Source organism: Falco peregrinus, chromosome 14, assembly GCF_023634155.1.
Source record: "Falco peregrinus isolate bFalPer1 chromosome 14, bFalPer1.pri, whole genome shotgun sequence".
Taxonomy (NCBI): Eukaryota; Metazoa; Chordata; class Aves; order Falconiformes; family Falconidae; genus Falco; species Falco peregrinus.
In genome coordinates, this window is record NC_073734.1 from 25,383,879 (window position 1) to 25,399,531 (window position 15,653).

The following is a 15,653-nucleotide window of genomic DNA, read 5'->3' on the forward strand; positions in this document are numbered from 1 at the left end:
TGGCTGCCAGCACGGGACAGACTGTTTGAAGAGGCTGCTCTGGGAGAAGAACCAGTGGTAACTTATCGTACCAACCAATAACTGCACTGAATCAAATACTTCTAACCAGGGAGAGATGGACTGATAACAGCAGGACAAACATTCAGTGCTATTCCCTTCTTTGAATATGGTGGAGCTGGAGAAAAAACATCCCTAAGGATTTGTTGCACAAGGCACTCAAAGCCGATGTCTCCAAAAACATTACAGATGTCATGTCAAGCAACTCAGACATCTGAATATTTGATAATCTGCTCCATCACACTGTCATGGAAGCTGCCAAATTCTTCTTCATGTAGGTCAAAATGCTGGTAGAACAGGGAGAGGATGCAGCTGCTTCAACAAGACAAAACTATTTCCACACACACTACAGGAGCCAAGTATAAACTACTCTAGGTTCATCTAATGCTCTAGGTAGCAGTCAACAGTAGTCATTCCTGAGCCGAAAGGAGAAGAGTGCATTAATACGGAAAGCAGGCAAGGATCAAGTAATCAATGAGTACCTTTTGAGTATTCGGTATCGCCACAGGAAGCGATAAACCTCTCTTCAAAGATCAGAAGTGGCAGTAAGTTATATACTCAGTAGGAATGCTGGATAACACTAACTTCTTCCATCCTCCAAAAAGAAAAGAAAAGAAAAAAGGCTTTAATAATCTGATAAGCTTTGACTGAAACTACTAGCCTTGAACATTTTAATTTTTTCCAACATGTAATCTGAAAACTCAAGTGTCTCTATAAAGGGTTCTCTTGTAGTACATACTGGAAAAGCAAAATTAAAGTTTACATTACACCTCCACTGCAAACAGTTTAGCACATAGGAGAAAGCTACTATTTTAAAACGTAGTATTGTTACACTTACATCAAGTATGTACAACCCAACACAGGCGTGCATTTTTAATACAGTAGCATTTCCTGCTTTCATTTTAAATCTCTGGATGTTAGAGGTGGTTTCAAGGAAACAGCTTTGCTAATTGAGTACAAGGAGACGGAGAAACCATACAAGAAGCTGAAGTAACTGGCCAAAAATCACTACTGGTTCTACAGCAGTGAAAAGCTCTTCCAGGAGCCAGTCCAGAGCAACAACATCTCTTTCGTTGTTAAACAATGGGAGAATTCAATTCTCTCGACACTGATTTTAAGCATACAACAAAGTTTACTGCTCTATTTCAACAGAGTAAGAAACATTTACGAATATCTGAATACTGGCCATTACTACTTGTGGTCTCAACTACCTCTATAGAAAGCCTCTACTTATCTCAAAATTTTGGGGGCATGGTTCCACAAAAGCCTAAATCAAACTCAGGACTGCAGTTTTTCCACACCCACTTACATCTAGTTGCCCCCCATGAAGCAAATTCAGCTGACCAACTCATTGCCTGGTGATGCAACTGCCAGCATGCAAGTGGGAAGAGATGGGGCCACAGCAGTCCAGATGCAAGCCAACCTAATTTTCATGGGAAGCCGTGACTTTTACTCCCCTAAATGCTGTGGTGTTATTCTCAACATAGCAAGAGCTGTAAACACACTTGTATAGCCTTTGTCAATAAGCTGGGGAAAAAGAGAAAAAAAATAATCCTTTCTCCAGCAAGAACATAAAAAAAAAAAAAAAGCCCTACAAGGAGAGATCTGTGTCCATTTAGTCCAGCAGTCTGCCTCGAACAGCTCAAACTGGAAACGCTGCATAGGGAGAACCATCAGTCACGTCTGTGGTTTACCACCCTCATCCCAACGCCCAGGCATGGGATTGGGGATCTCTGCATTTGGATCTGCTGACACCTTTCCAAACCTACAGCGTCTAAACGGTCTCTTACCAAAACAGGTTTTCCATCAGTTGTGGTGTGTTTTCCCCACTTCTTCCTCCTACAAGCTACACGCTCACCACAAAACTCCCTGCATCTACCTAAAAAGCTGGCCTTGTGCAAGTGCTAGAAACCACACCCCAGAACAGCAATCAAGCCGGGACAGAATGAATTTCTACAAAGAACACAGAAGTGGTAGCAGCAGAGCTATGCTACCTGCCTTCTTACAAACAGCCAGAAGAAACCAGAATTGCCAAACTCAATTACCAGGTGCTTCTGTTGAAATTACCATCCAGAGGAGCACGTGGATTACATGCAAGTCAGCTCTGCAGCTAAGACAGTTCTCAAGCTTACATGTTCCCCTTCACACTTTTTTAACATATGTAATACATGTAAAGTCCTTTCAGCCATCTCCACCAAGAAATGCTCAGTCCACCATCAGGCTACTCACTGTAACACTCCGGAGCTCATAAAGTGTCAAACATTTGTGTCAAGTCTCCACACATGATGCATTATCATAGCTCAAAATTATTAAGTGCTGGTTAATCCTTCTTCCACAGCTTTACCCTCCCTAGTTTCACTCCTGATTAATTCAGTACTTTACTCAGCATCCATTTCGAAATGAGGATCACTGCATATAAACTAATTTCACACAATACATGTAATATATACATACAATATATAAGATATGATTCAATAAGTAATTTTAACACAAAGTAATTTTACAAAGCTATTATTTTCTGAAGTGCATTCAATAAAAATCACTTTGCTTCAGCCTCACTGAGCGTCTTCCATGCTATGAACTGGGAAGGAAGAACTCCTTTAGCAATACAGGCTTGGGAGTGACTGGCTGGGCAGCAGCGCTGCTGACAAGGTCCTAAGGCTGCTTGGCAGACAGCGAGCTGAACGCGAGCCAGCACTGTGCCCTGGCAGCCAAGAAGCAACGTCCATCCTACCAACAGCTCACTAACACTGCAGCCACAGATAAGGATTTTTTAGAGTCACAAGTTTGGACTAAATATATGGGACGCTATTTAACACACCTCCAATATATACCAATACCTGCTTACTTTCTCCCGTGCAGAAGATTTTGCTGGTTTGAGCACGTTCCAGATTTCTGAGGAGAAGTCCTACACCTACCCTGTTCAGAAAGAGGGAAGCTGGTGAAACAGAAGAAGAGCTGCTCCCCATCTCTTTTCTTTGGCATGATCACCATTCATTTGATCACCAAGTCTGACCTCTGAGGAATTACAGTTCTCTAAACGTATATGAAACAAAAGAAGTTCAGTAACTTGCAGCTGGCTGAAGCAACATTCAGAATTTTTTGCCACAGTCTTGATTCAAAGATGTTAAGAAATTAAGAAATGCACAACCACTCTTCCTATCATAATCCAATGGTTAATCACCTGCAGTGTGAAAAACTTAAAAGTCTAACTTGAACTTATCCAGTTATAAATTCTTCTTGCGTTTGTCAGCAAAATTAAAAAAGCTCATTAATATCCAGTATTATCTTGCCAGGGAGGTATCTGAGGACTCTAGATCAAGTCACCTCTCAGCTATGCTGAAAAGCTGCACATTTAACGCTTAACACTTCACTGCATGGCACTACTGCTTACATTTCCACCAAACTGGAGATTAATCCCCCTTGCAGAAAGTAGTTTTTTGTTTGTTTATTTAAGTGCTGATGCCAGAACTGTACATAGTATTTTGGTAATGACTTCAACCCACCCCACACAGGCAAGAATGCAACTCATTCCATTACTGCATTTGAGAACTACATTAGCCTCTTTGTCACAGCATCACCTTAGAAACTCACATTTGAGCTATTCATCCACTATGACTCCAAAACGCAGCTCAGCCACAACTTTCTGGGATACCATGTGCCTTGATTTAAATTCAGCTGAATCACCTTGTTCCCAACTTGACATAGGGCAACCTTAGCATGCACCTACATCACCTGACAATCGTAACGGTTGCCTTAGTGCCATTTGCTTTTCCATGAACCACAATTCTATCACACAGAAGTTTTAAATCAACAGACCTTTTGCACCAACAAAATCAGTAACAAAAACAAACTGACAAGCAATTACCAGTTTTTGCTGAACATCCATGGAAACTATTCAGTCTTGTACACCCCCAGACTATTCCTGAACTATCTTGAGCTGAATCGCATTTACAGACATTTAGTATTGATTTTTATATTCTCTAAGATCCTTAACATCAAGAGAGATACCTTTAAAAAAGTCAGGTAATAAATTTAACAAGCCCTTTTTTCCCTAAAGCCTTATTTACAAGGAATAATTACATACTTTTCTCTCCCTGTTAACTAAATTCTGTATCAAGAATAAATGGGAGAGCTGGTAATAATGTAAACCATATACATGCATGATCAGCATGCAGTGCTAATCAAATACCCAGGGTAGCTCAGGTGTCTGCACAGCACTGCATGACTAGCTGCCATGTCCATCCACTCCACCTCCTTCTAATAGTGATACATCTGCACTTCTGTGACCTCGTGGAATTTCCCTAGCATTCCAAAGTGCATCAGCTATACAATATTCCTTCCAGTACTACAGCTAGGGATATTCCAGTGTCAGAAGTGGAAAAAAATACCTTAGCCAAGGCAAACATATCTCTCACCTCCCAGTGTTATTTGGTGGTGGGCTTTCTGGGTGTTTTTTGTTTTACGTTTTGCCTTGTGTTTGCGTTTTGGTTTGTTAAAAAAAAAAAAACAAAACCAAAAAACCCCCACACACACCAAAACCCCACAACGGGAATTTCAGAAGCTTTCAGAACAGCAATCTCATTCTAAATACCTGAAAGTGGGAGTAAGGCTTACTCTGACATCCTAGTTATGGCAAGTAATATATTGTATATAATTGGACCAAACTACTTTCTCCTCTACTTTACAGATAGCTACTTTACCTGCTGATCTTTGAGACACATACAAGCTTCTAATCATGATGCATAATAATACAGACAAAGGTGCATTTTACGCTCCAAACAAGCTGTGATTTGGCTTCTGTTTTGTTAGAATTTGACAAGTTCAATGATGCCAACAGAAATTCTTAGATTCTGGGGAAAAAAAGAAGAGAGGTAAAGTAAGACTTTCAGTATAAGCTGAACTTAGTTCACAGTCTCTTACCATTTGAGTGAAGCTCTCCATTGAAACCCATGAAGCTTTAGAAACTTCATGAGTTTGTTGCTATGGCAGAAAAATAAGACGACACCGACAGCTGACTGACAAAACAGTATGTATTCGGCCACACTACCTGAACCACGGGCTGTGAAGAAAACACCCTGCAGCACAGCTTGCTGCACTGCTACCAGTACATCAGCCCTCCTCTATGTTAACTGGTCAGCATCTCCTAACTGGTCACTGCACTACTTCTGCTCTTCAATGCTTTTAAACATACCTGGCCTCGCCTCTTAATATCAACTTCATACAGCACCCCAAAATCCTCAGGTAGCTGACAGCAAAGAGCACAAAGGCTGGAACTGAAGGGTCTCTAAAACCAGACCTTTACATAAGAAATGCAACTGTAAACATCTATGACTCACAATATGACATAGGGATAGTTAAAGAACAGCTCTTCAGGAATCCATTCGTTCTATCACAGATCTCCCCTAAGCAACACACATTACCTGCACCGTTCTTGAGAGCTGTTTCTGCACTACTTCTGTATTTTCACCTGTTAAGAACCATATTGAAAAGACGTTAAGATTTGATAGTTTCCAAATATTTATAATACTAAATGAGGGGAAACTTCACTTTAGCTTTCATTTATATTAGACAGCAAAACCAAGTTGGTCAGTGTATAGTTACCTGCATGTTAATACGACCTGAAATATAAAACTCCCTACCCACCTCATGTTCATTGTACTCTTCCTTTCAAGGTTATTTTTGTTAATCAGAAAATACTGAGATCACTCAGCTGAGCAGGTGTTGGTTAGTTTTCACATTAAATATGTCTAAAATAAGCATATCTCACTTAATTCCTGAAGAACGACGGATCATCACTGAGAAGCAGGAGGAGCAGGAAAACAGGGTCTGTTAAACACAATTCAAATAGCCCACAGTACAAAAAAAAAAAAAGCAACATCTTCCATTACCGTACCCAAGACAGGACAGAGATTCTTTCTAAATTTCAGCAAAAAATATGACAGAACAAAAGCTGTGTTCTGGACTGCTTTTATGATCAGTAGGTATAACCTTTGAAGAAAAAACCCTCGAAATTTTCTGGAACTGTATGCATCTCTAAGACCACGTAGCACTGCAGAGCAGTAGAGCTTGATACTGTATTAAAACATCAAGGTTTAGTACAAGACAGACTTAACTGGGCATCTGAACTAGAGCCAAATGGATGAAGAGAGGTTTAAAGTTAAGAAAACAAATCAGTACAGTTCAGTGAGTTAACACAAACAGAACAACCACTGAGTCAAGGCTTTGGTTTCTCTCAGCTCCAGTGTGGAAGCTGATGACCAGCACTTCAGCCAGTGTGTGCGTGCCTTCATGTGTGCGGGTAGCAGCAGCGGCTGTTCCTTATGGCACGTATTTCTCAAGCACATGCAAGCACAGGAAGAAACAGCATTTGTGATCCCAATGCTCTAATACTCCCTCAAGCATTCCCTCTCTGGTAAAGAAGAGGTGAGAGAAGCAAGAGTTGCCAGGATGAGTGAATCGCAGAGCTTTTATGTAAACAGAATCAATATATATAATACATCTGAAACAGCTAATGTACAAAAAAGCCCATCAGAGCAGGAAGAGCTCTCCAGAGGTCAGAACTCAACACAGCTTGCCATTACGAGTGATGAAGAATCTGCCAAAGCATGAGGAATAGGGCAAGGAATAGGCCGGCTCTTCTGAGAGAGCAGATAAGCCTAATAATGATCAACACCTGACTTCCAAAAAATCTTTGTCAGAAAAAGCAGTTGTTCTTCAACATGCAGTACTAAAAGGAAAAGAAGAAATTACGTTCCGGAGTAGGCTCCCTGCAGAAATTCCTAAGCAAGTCAGTAATCATGTATACTTATTTTTTTCAGGTTAGTGCTGAGTAACATGGGTCAGGCAGGTATCAACCTGCAGCTGTAAGAGCGGTAGCGATACACACAAATTAGCTATGAGTCATATTCTAGATAAGCCCACTAATATGAAAAGCAGTTCTTGAAATAGCTTTTTTCCCTCAATAACGCTGCAGGTACAAGTTGCCAGAAAGCTTAACGCCGTAGTGGCAGTTTCCCAAGCTCTGTCCAAACTGGATGAGACTCGCTGTACCACCTCAGTTTGCAAGGCCACTTGAGGCTATGGGAGCCTCAAGTTTCACACCTTCTGTTCTAACACTGCTCCTCCAAAATATCCCACAAAGTTTCAAGAGCGTTAATGAAGCCATTCTGTTCATCCTAATAACCTCTCTCATGTATAGTGTAAGTAGAGAGGACATTAAAACTGAGCTAGCTCTATACATCCAGAAGAAAAGCAAGATGGAAGTAAAAAAAAACATGTATCAACCTAAAATGAGGGCAAAGCAAGGCTTGCTTTTATGCTAAAACTGCTCTTTTCCTTGCTTCAGTTCTAATGATGTCTTCCATACTCAAGTGGAATGTTCGGTACGGCTCAAGTAAGAACCACAGCTTGAATACAATACAGAGCTGTGTCTTATACCCAACAGACTCCTTTGCAAATTCAACAGGCTCTGCAGAAGCAGAATGAACCAGAACTTGAGAAAAATATTTACACACTTCCTGCCCTGAAACAAAACACACGTATGCTGGAAGTGGTAAACAGTATTTCAGGTACTTCTAACAACACCTCTGGAGTGTATTACCAAAATTCAGTAACTGGCAGGAGGTGAGGAACTGCCGTGCATTTATTGAAGAGGGGGAAAGCTGCGTGAAATAAAAAACAAAAAAAGGAAGTCACAAACAGAAAAGCGAGCTCATTCTCACCAACGTGCAAGCCCTAAGGATTACACCGAGCAGAAAAGGATGCATACAACATGACAAAACCCCTTCCTGCATCAAAGTCATTTCACAAAGCGACAGCAAGGCCGAATCTGGTACCGCGTCAAGACATTTACTGTAAGAAATTTAAAGTTGACGCTGAGAACAAAAAGCAAATTGTCTACACACAGAATATGTGCGATCTCCTCTCCTGCATCACAAAAAGAACCGGATTTTGTGCCTCCCCGTCCGGCTGGCCACAGAACAGCCCCATGCAAGAAAATGGGATAAAACCGGGATAAAACCGGGGCTTGCGACGGGCTTTCGGGCTGGGTCCCCAGGCAGGCACCGGGCGCCCGGGCCAAGGCGAAGCAAGCGACACAACTTGTCACCGGCTCGGTGGGTGCCCGGCTGCGCCCCGCTCCCGGCCGCGCCGCCGAGGGGCCTGAAGCCCCGCGGGGACCCGGGGAGGGGGGGGGGGCGGCGGGACACCCGCTCCCCAGGAGCGGAGCGAGAGGCGAGGGGGGGTGGGGGGTGGCGGCCGGGCAGCGCGGCGAGAGCGGGCGCCCCCCAGCCGTGCCCGCGCCCCGGTGCTGCATGGCGCTGCTCAGCCTGCCTTGCAGAGGGAGCTCGAGTCCCGCTCTGCGCCTCGCAGCGCCTCTCACTCCGCAGCACACGCAGCGCAGCGAGGCGGCGGCCGGCAGGAGCGGGACACGCAGCCGCCGCCGCCGCCAGCGCCCCGCGGGCAGGAGCCGGCCGGACACCAAGGGAGGCCACGGGCAGCGGGCGGAGGGCGCCGGGCCGAGGCCCGCAGAGGTTCGCGCGAAGGCGGCGGAGGCGGGGTGGGGGGGTGGGGGGGGGGGAAGCGGCGGCGGGGCGGGTGGGGAGCGAGCCCGACCCGACTCGGCGGGGTGGGGAAGGTGGGGGAAGGGAGGAGGAAGGGACGGGAGGGGAAGGGAAGGGAAGGGGGGGGGAGCCCGGCGACTGGCGGGGAGGGGAGGGGGCGGTAATCAGCCCCGGTGGCGGGGCGGAGGAGACAAAGGAAAGAAAATGGAGTCGCGGCCGCCGGCTCGGCCGGGCGGGGACGGCGGGAAGGGAGGCCCGGGCGGGCCCGCAGCCCAGCGCCGCGCTGTGGGGAATGGCGGCGGTGGCAGGCAGGCGCCGGCCGCGCTGGGGACGATAGAGGGAGACAAAGCCCCCTGCTTCCCCGGCGGCGGCCGCTGCGGGGCCCCAGCCGAACCGGAGCCCCATCGTGACACCTAGAGGCCGGAGAAAGCGACTGCAAACCCCCCGCCACCGCTTACCTGCGCCCGCACCCCAGCGAGCTCGCTCCGGCCGCCGGGCCCCGCCGCCGACCCGCGCCGCCCACGGGCCCCGCGGAGCCGCCGCGCCCCGCACGCCCCGCCGCGGCCGCCGCTAGCGCCCAGCACCAGCCCGCGGTTTAATCGCTCCACAGTCGCTTCGGACACAAAATGGCGGCGGGCGGGCGGAGTGCGCTTGCGCCAGCGCGGCTGCCGCGGCCGGCGGCCGGAGCGGGGAGGGGTGGGAGGAGGGAGGGAGGGCGCGCGGGGAAGCGGGCGCGCGGGGCAGGCTGGGAGCGGTGGGGCGGGCCCGGGAGGGTGCGCGTCGCGCGCCAACTTCAAACGCGGGGGCCCGCGGCGTCAGCCGGCGTGCGCCTGTGCGTGCGTCACTGCGTCACGCGTCGTTGGCGGGCGGGCGGCCGCGCCGGGCCGGGCCCTATCGAGCCTTGCCGGCTGCTGCGCCCCTCTGCTGCGCCCCCGGTGCCCTGGCCGCTGCGAGCGCGGCGGTCCGGTGTCCCCGGTGTTTCCGGCACCGGCGGCCCGAGCGGCGGGCGGCGTCGAGCGCCCGCGGCCCTGCGCGCCTCTCCCAGCCCTCGCGTAAGCTGAGGCAGCCCCTCAGGAGGAACCCCGAGGCCCACCCGAGTAGGAGGCTGTGCCTCGGCTCCGGGGGAGGGCCGCGGCAAAAACCCACGCTGAAATAGGTGCCCCCCGCCGTTCTGAGGAGGGGGTCGCTGGCTCAAAGACTGATGCTTTTCTTAGAAGGACAGTCTTTTCCTCTCACCTTTTCTTGGAAGAGGGGTCGATACTGCTACGAATTAATCGCCAGGAGGTTGCAGTGCAATTGTATAAATACCAACAGATTACTGGATTTAGACGGTATTTGCCTGGTGGTTTTAAAGGACCTTGGGACTTGCCAAGCTTGTAATCAAGTGGGACAAACTGCTCGAGTTAGCTTCAGTGCTGCAGGAATTGTGAATGTGGTGCCAGGTATTTCGCAGGGAGCTTCTAGGGGAATTAACGAGGTCAGGTCCTGTCCATCAGAAGCTGGATGTGCTGCGTTTGCTGTCTGCACCTTTCCCCCTCCACCACCAAAAAGGTGGAAACAGCCACAGCGTTCATAGCAAGATAGGCAAATTTGTATGAGAAAGCACAGGGGATTGCATGTCTTTAATTTTCTGCAGTTTCCTGTGTTGCTGAATCTTCTGGGTTTAGCATACTTTTTCATCTTCAGTAACATTGCTGCAGACCCATAGCTGATTGACAGGCAAGCTGAGAGGAGAATTCTATGAGCTCATGCTGCATCCCCTTTGTATTTTCTTTCCATAAAAGCATGTGAAATAGAGCCAGAGTAATGGGTTAAAATATTAATAGTTCAAAACCTATATACGTTGGAAGGAAGGAGCAAGTTTTGCTCCATTTTACTCCTCCATCAGTCCCTGGTAGACAATAAGGCCAGGAATTCAGAGAGAAGACTATATGTATAGAGAGACTTCAACACAAACCTGTGCTGATAGGACTAAAAGAGTTGTAAGGCTGTTACAGTAGAAACTGATGTTAAAAATCTTTCCTCAATTTTTTGCCTCTTGAGATATCACTGCAGGGCAGAGTAAAAGCTGTTTGACTGCCTGGGCTTAACCCCAACCTGCTTAGCAAGCAACAAAACCATCAGACAAATGTAGCATATGTTAACATGCATAAGCTATGGCTTCAAATACTGGTCTGAATAATGCTTGTGTATTGCTGAACCGTGTCATGGAGAAGGGTCTAGCAGGCTGCTGCTCCATGATGAGGGGGGGTGGGCTGAGAGGTGGTGAGTGAGAAGGGCCCTGATGCTGCTTTACGGGTTTCTCCTGCCTAAGCTCTCCCAGTCCTTGCAAAGAAGCAGAGCACCGGGGGCAGTGCTGTGGGGCTGCATTGTAGGCGCCGATACTCCTTTTGGGGCTGTTGACAACCGAGTCCAATTTGCCTGCTGATGATTATGACACCAGGCTGAGTCCATTAATTCCTTACAGGGAGGGAACTGTAGCTCACCAAGCAGCCAGGGGGGACCAGCTGTGTTGAGTCACAAGGATGTGGCTTTGTGTCTTCAGCCTTGGCTGAAGGAGAAAATATTAGTTACAAAGCAATGGCAAAAGTGACCATTAATTAGAGAAGTGACGATGTGTAGCCCACAACCATGACTTCTGGGGTCTTCATTGCCTGAGAAATTTGAATCATAGGAACAGAATATGCTGAGCTGGAAGGAACCCACAAGGATCTTTGAGTCCAACTGCTGTTGGACTATGAAAAACTGCTAAAATCCAGAAAGCCTCAGGTCCGTTGCCTTCCCTTCGTCCACTAGGTGGGTTGCTGTAAAAGAAAATTAATTCAGTATGGCATGAAGAATCTGCTGAGAACATTTCTGGGGAAATGAGATTCTGTGGTGTGATTTAAAAAAAAAAAAATAATTTCCATATATTCTAAGCTGCCAACCCATCAATTCTCATGCTGTAATTTTGGGGAGAATGACATATATTTCATGTGTAGCTGTGAATCCTGCCTTAAGCTAAAAACTTAGTTCAGGCACAAATCAAAATGGAGAGGAGCACTGGCTTTATGTAAAATTGCTTCTTATGTTCCTTCAAATACGCATCCAGGGCTGGGGGTAAATGAGTGCTCTGCCTTTTGTTTGTAGCCATCCTGTGACAAACGGTCACTTGTCTTTGGTAGTCGGAGTGTCACTGCTTAGGAAACGGAAGTTGTTCCAGCAAGCACCCATTCCTGGACTTCAGCCAGAAGTGCCCCCCCTGACATATTGATCTTGGGTTCCTCACTTGGAGATGCTTTCAAGCTGATTTGCAGAGGATTCAAGCCCTCAGCTTCAGTCCTAATTGTGGATGCTCCTGAAAATCATCCTCCAAGCCTGTCCGAATTAGCCACCCAGAAGCAGACGCTCCTAGAAAAGTTGCCTGAGTGAGGTCTCTCCCAGAGACACCTTGCCTGTGAGCAGAATGGCAAGAACCAAAGCCAAGGAGCTCCTGGCCACCTTGCTGAGGTCCTGAGTGAGCTCACCTGCCTCGTTCCCTGCTCCTCCTAGCTCTGTCCTTCCATCAGCCTCACGCTGTACAAGCCCTCGGGAGTTACCACCGCTCTCCTCACTCAGGCAGTAGTGGAGTTTGAGAGCCAGCATTAAATGAAGTTTTGGAGGCTGCCTGGAGCACGCTTTGGTCTCTGTGTGAAATGAGGCCCCAGCTGTCACCTTAGGAGTGGCCCTCGGAGAACAAGCCCATATGTATGTGCCTGACAGCCCTGTGAAGAACATGTCAATGATCATGAGGATGTTGTTGCTTTGCTGTGGTTCAATGCAGACTGATTAGCTGTTTGAATCGTTTCTAAGTGCCCTGGTGAATGCCTTGGAAACATGATTTCATACAAGCCTGGGATAAGGTGAGAGGTCCAACGCTGTGGCGGCTCACACCAGAGATTCCCAAACTAAAGCCCCCTAAAAATGGCGTGACATCCAGGTTTAAGTCATTTCATGAGGCGTGATCAGAGCTTGTGGTGCTCCAAAGTGGCAGCACCTGCTTGGGGTCATTCTGGCTGGTGGGTGCTCTTGGTGTCACAGCCTGCACCAGCCCCGATGCCATCCAAGAGAAGGGTATGATAAACTGATTGGTTATTTTGTGCTGATGATCTGCAGGGGCTCCTCAGGATACTACCCTGAGACCAGCAGGTAAAAACTGATACCAAAGACTGCTCCAGAATCCATATGCATGCATTTAACTAAAAGCAAAACAGCAGTAAATGGGGAAAAGGAATGTCTTTTCAAAGCCGGAGCACATGGGTAATGTAACCGTGACAGAGACACCCTCCCACGGGCTGCAGCTCCTGCAAGAAAAGCAAGTAGCTGCTGAGCACGAGCACGTCCATACGAGAGGGAGATGTTTCAAGCGCTGACACAGATTTGGCTGACAAATGTGGTGCTGGCACATGGTCTCCTTTGAAATAGCAAGCACGTTGCTGCAAAACGAGCTCTGCGGTGCTGTGTCTGTCCCCGTGTGCTGTGAGAGTGGCTCCCAGGGAGCTCACCCCATGGAGTGCTGCAGTTCCTGCACAAGGGCTTGAGGAGATGTTAAATCCTGGAAGGAAAAGTTGAGTTCCCTGCCTCCTTTCAAACAGCTGGTTCTTGTAATGGTTGTTCTACTCCTCCCCAACCCTAAAAAAAAATACCAAAAACCCCACCCCAAACCTAAGCAGGATGCAAACTTCAGTGAGTGCTGTCCAAAAATCAAAAATTTTTTTTTTAACTTTATTCCAGTTAAAATGGCAGTCCTGCAATTCCAGGTGACCTGGCAGTGTCCATGGGGCAGAGGTCTTTGGCAGTGCTGGCATAGACCCATTAAGACAAGGGGCTGGGCAACAGATTCCTAAATTAATCTCCTTGGGATGTTTTCCCTAGATGTTCTTAAAACCACATAAATAATGAGGTTATTCTTTGCAGTTCCAGGAGCAGAGTCATTTTGTCCTGACCTGCAGCTCCCTGCCCGCCCTGACGGAAGGCTGCTTTCCTGCTCCAGTCTCGCTACAGCCAAGGTGTAACTTATCCTGGCAGGTGGTGCTGCACTGCAGGGACGGGGCTGGGTTTCGGCAGGGCAAGGAGGACTCACACGCAGGTGAGTGAATTGACTTTGTGGCTCTGACTGCTGGAGCGCTGGGCTGGCTTTATTTGCAGGGGTTACTCAGGGGAAAAACAAACCAAAACATCTAAGATGGCTGAGCCACTTTCCACCACTTGGGTGCTCTTATCCACGGTTGCACATGCCAGCTGGGACCCATATCCCACATCTCCTGCTGCCTGCAGCTGGCGGTGCAATGCAGCGCTTTGGGAGAAACACTGTTCTTCCCTCCTGTGGTTTGTCCAGTTCCCAAGGTAGGTGAAAGAAGGCTAAGTGAGCAGTGATACAGCAAAGTGGCTCCTGGTTACCCCCTTGCCACCATCCCAGGTAAATCTGCACCCAAAAGGGGTTACGCTGAGGTAGTGTCCCACCTGGGACACCCTGCGCATGTACCATGACGCACTCTGCAGCATTCGTGTGGGGCTGCAGCATGGCCCTGCCCTGTGTGTCCAGCTGCATGTGGCATTCTGCCTGAGCCAGGCCAAAAAGCTCTGCTCTGGTGAGGAAGAAGGACGTGGAGGCTGTAACCTACTGGCACTTGCGTAGAAACCCTGGGAAGCACTGATGGACTTGCTGCTTGGCCTGGGGGCTGTAAATCTCCAGCTCTACCCATGCTGGCAGTGCCCCTGCAACCACTGCCTGCTCTGGTGGGTGGCAGGCAGTGCCACAGGGGTCCCTTCTGCTGCCATCCGGGGCATCTTTGCTACTCTAACCTACTCCCCTCCCAGGATCATAAGGGCCACTAAGATGATTAAGGGATTGGAGCAGCTGTCCTATAAGAAGAGACTGAGAGAGCTGGGGATGTTTAGCTTGGAAAAAATGAAGGCTGGCCCCGGCATGGGGGGTTCTTCTCCATGTGTATTAATACCTGGTGGGGCTAAAGAAGGCGGATGCTCCTCAGTGGTGCCCAGTGAAAGACCAAACACCAAATTGAAACTGAAGTACAGAGATTCGAGTTAGAACTCCAGAAAAGCTTTTTCTGTAAGGATGGTCAAGCACTGGCATGGGCTTGCCAGAGTGGTTCTGACATCTCCATCCTCAGAGATGCTCAAAACCCAACCAGATGTGGACCCAAGCTCTAGCTGACCCTGCTTTGAGCAGCAGGGAGTACATGAGCATTTCCAAAGGTCCCTTCCCATCGCAACTATTCTGCGAGTCTTTGATCCGTTGTGGCTCACTGATGAGACCTGCACCAAGAGGTGCCAAATCCTTATGGGAACAGGTCTGAAAAAGCAGTTCAGCTGCGTTTCCACCACAGGTACAGAAGACAGTAGAAGCTAGGGCTGGGCATCTCCATTGTACAGCTTCAACACAGCCACCTTGAGCCACCTTGGGTGACACTTCCCATGCCCAGCAGCCAAATTTTGGCAACATCTCGGCAACTCTTGCAAAGCTCAGGGAAGGTGGAAACTCCTTCCACTGCCAAAAAGAAGAAACCTGCTCCCCTTTTGGTGAAACCAAAGGCCACCGTGGGAGCAGTGCTGATCCTCAGCTGTCCAAGCACCTGAGAAACGCCCAGCTGAGCCCAGCTTTGTCCCTCGGTCCAGAAGCATTCATCTGCACATTTATAAGGACAACACTGGAAATGGCATTCAAATTGCCACAGTGATGGCACCCCTGCAAGGCAGGACAGTGAGGGTGCTGTGGGACTGCGCAGTTCCATGCATGGCCGGGGTGATCCTCTGCCCTGGTTGTGCCATGCCAGGAGGGCCAAGGCTTCTGTACCTTCTGCTGGGTCTCCAGCACACCTGGCTGCGAGAGGCACCCAGCAGCCCCACATGCTGGCCCAGGCTGGAGCTTGCTGGTGGCTGAGATGCAGGGCAGGGCAATGCCAGAAATCGCAGTTATGCCCCGCTGCCACCCTCCAGCCTGCTGCGCTGATCCCAACTTGCTTACCCTGCCCCTGGGCCGTGGGGCCAAAG

General features: G+C 48.5%; 1 protein-coding gene and 1 long non-coding RNA gene across 21 annotated transcripts in view; one reads left to right on the forward strand and one right to left on the reverse strand.

Moving 5' to 3' along the window:
* The window catches only part of CTCF (CCCTC-binding factor), a 36,650-nt gene extending 27,362 nt beyond the window's left edge, over window positions 1-9,288 (reverse strand). For 4 of the 20 annotated variants that reach the window (XM_055818626.1, XM_055818619.1, XM_055818614.1 and 1 more), the window contains exons 1-2: window positions 9,080-9,220; window positions 540-652 (exon numbers count right to left, since the gene is read on the reverse strand). The gene's annotated coding sequence lies outside the window, so the exon portion shown is untranslated. Of the gene's footprint in view, window positions 1-539; window positions 653-2,897; window positions 3,094-4,760; window positions 4,911-9,079 lie in introns of those variants that run through there. The other 16 variants (XM_055818625.1, XM_055818620.1, XM_055818612.1 and 13 more) reach the window with 9 other exon arrangements.
* LOC129785637 (uncharacterized) lies at window positions 8,288-15,613 on the forward strand. The gene is made up of 3 exons (XR_008749787.1): window positions 8,288-8,591; window positions 13,557-13,728; window positions 14,990-15,613. It is a non-coding gene; the product is annotated as an uncharacterized LOC129785637 (long non-coding RNA).
* Window positions 15,614-15,653: the final 40 nt, after the last annotated feature.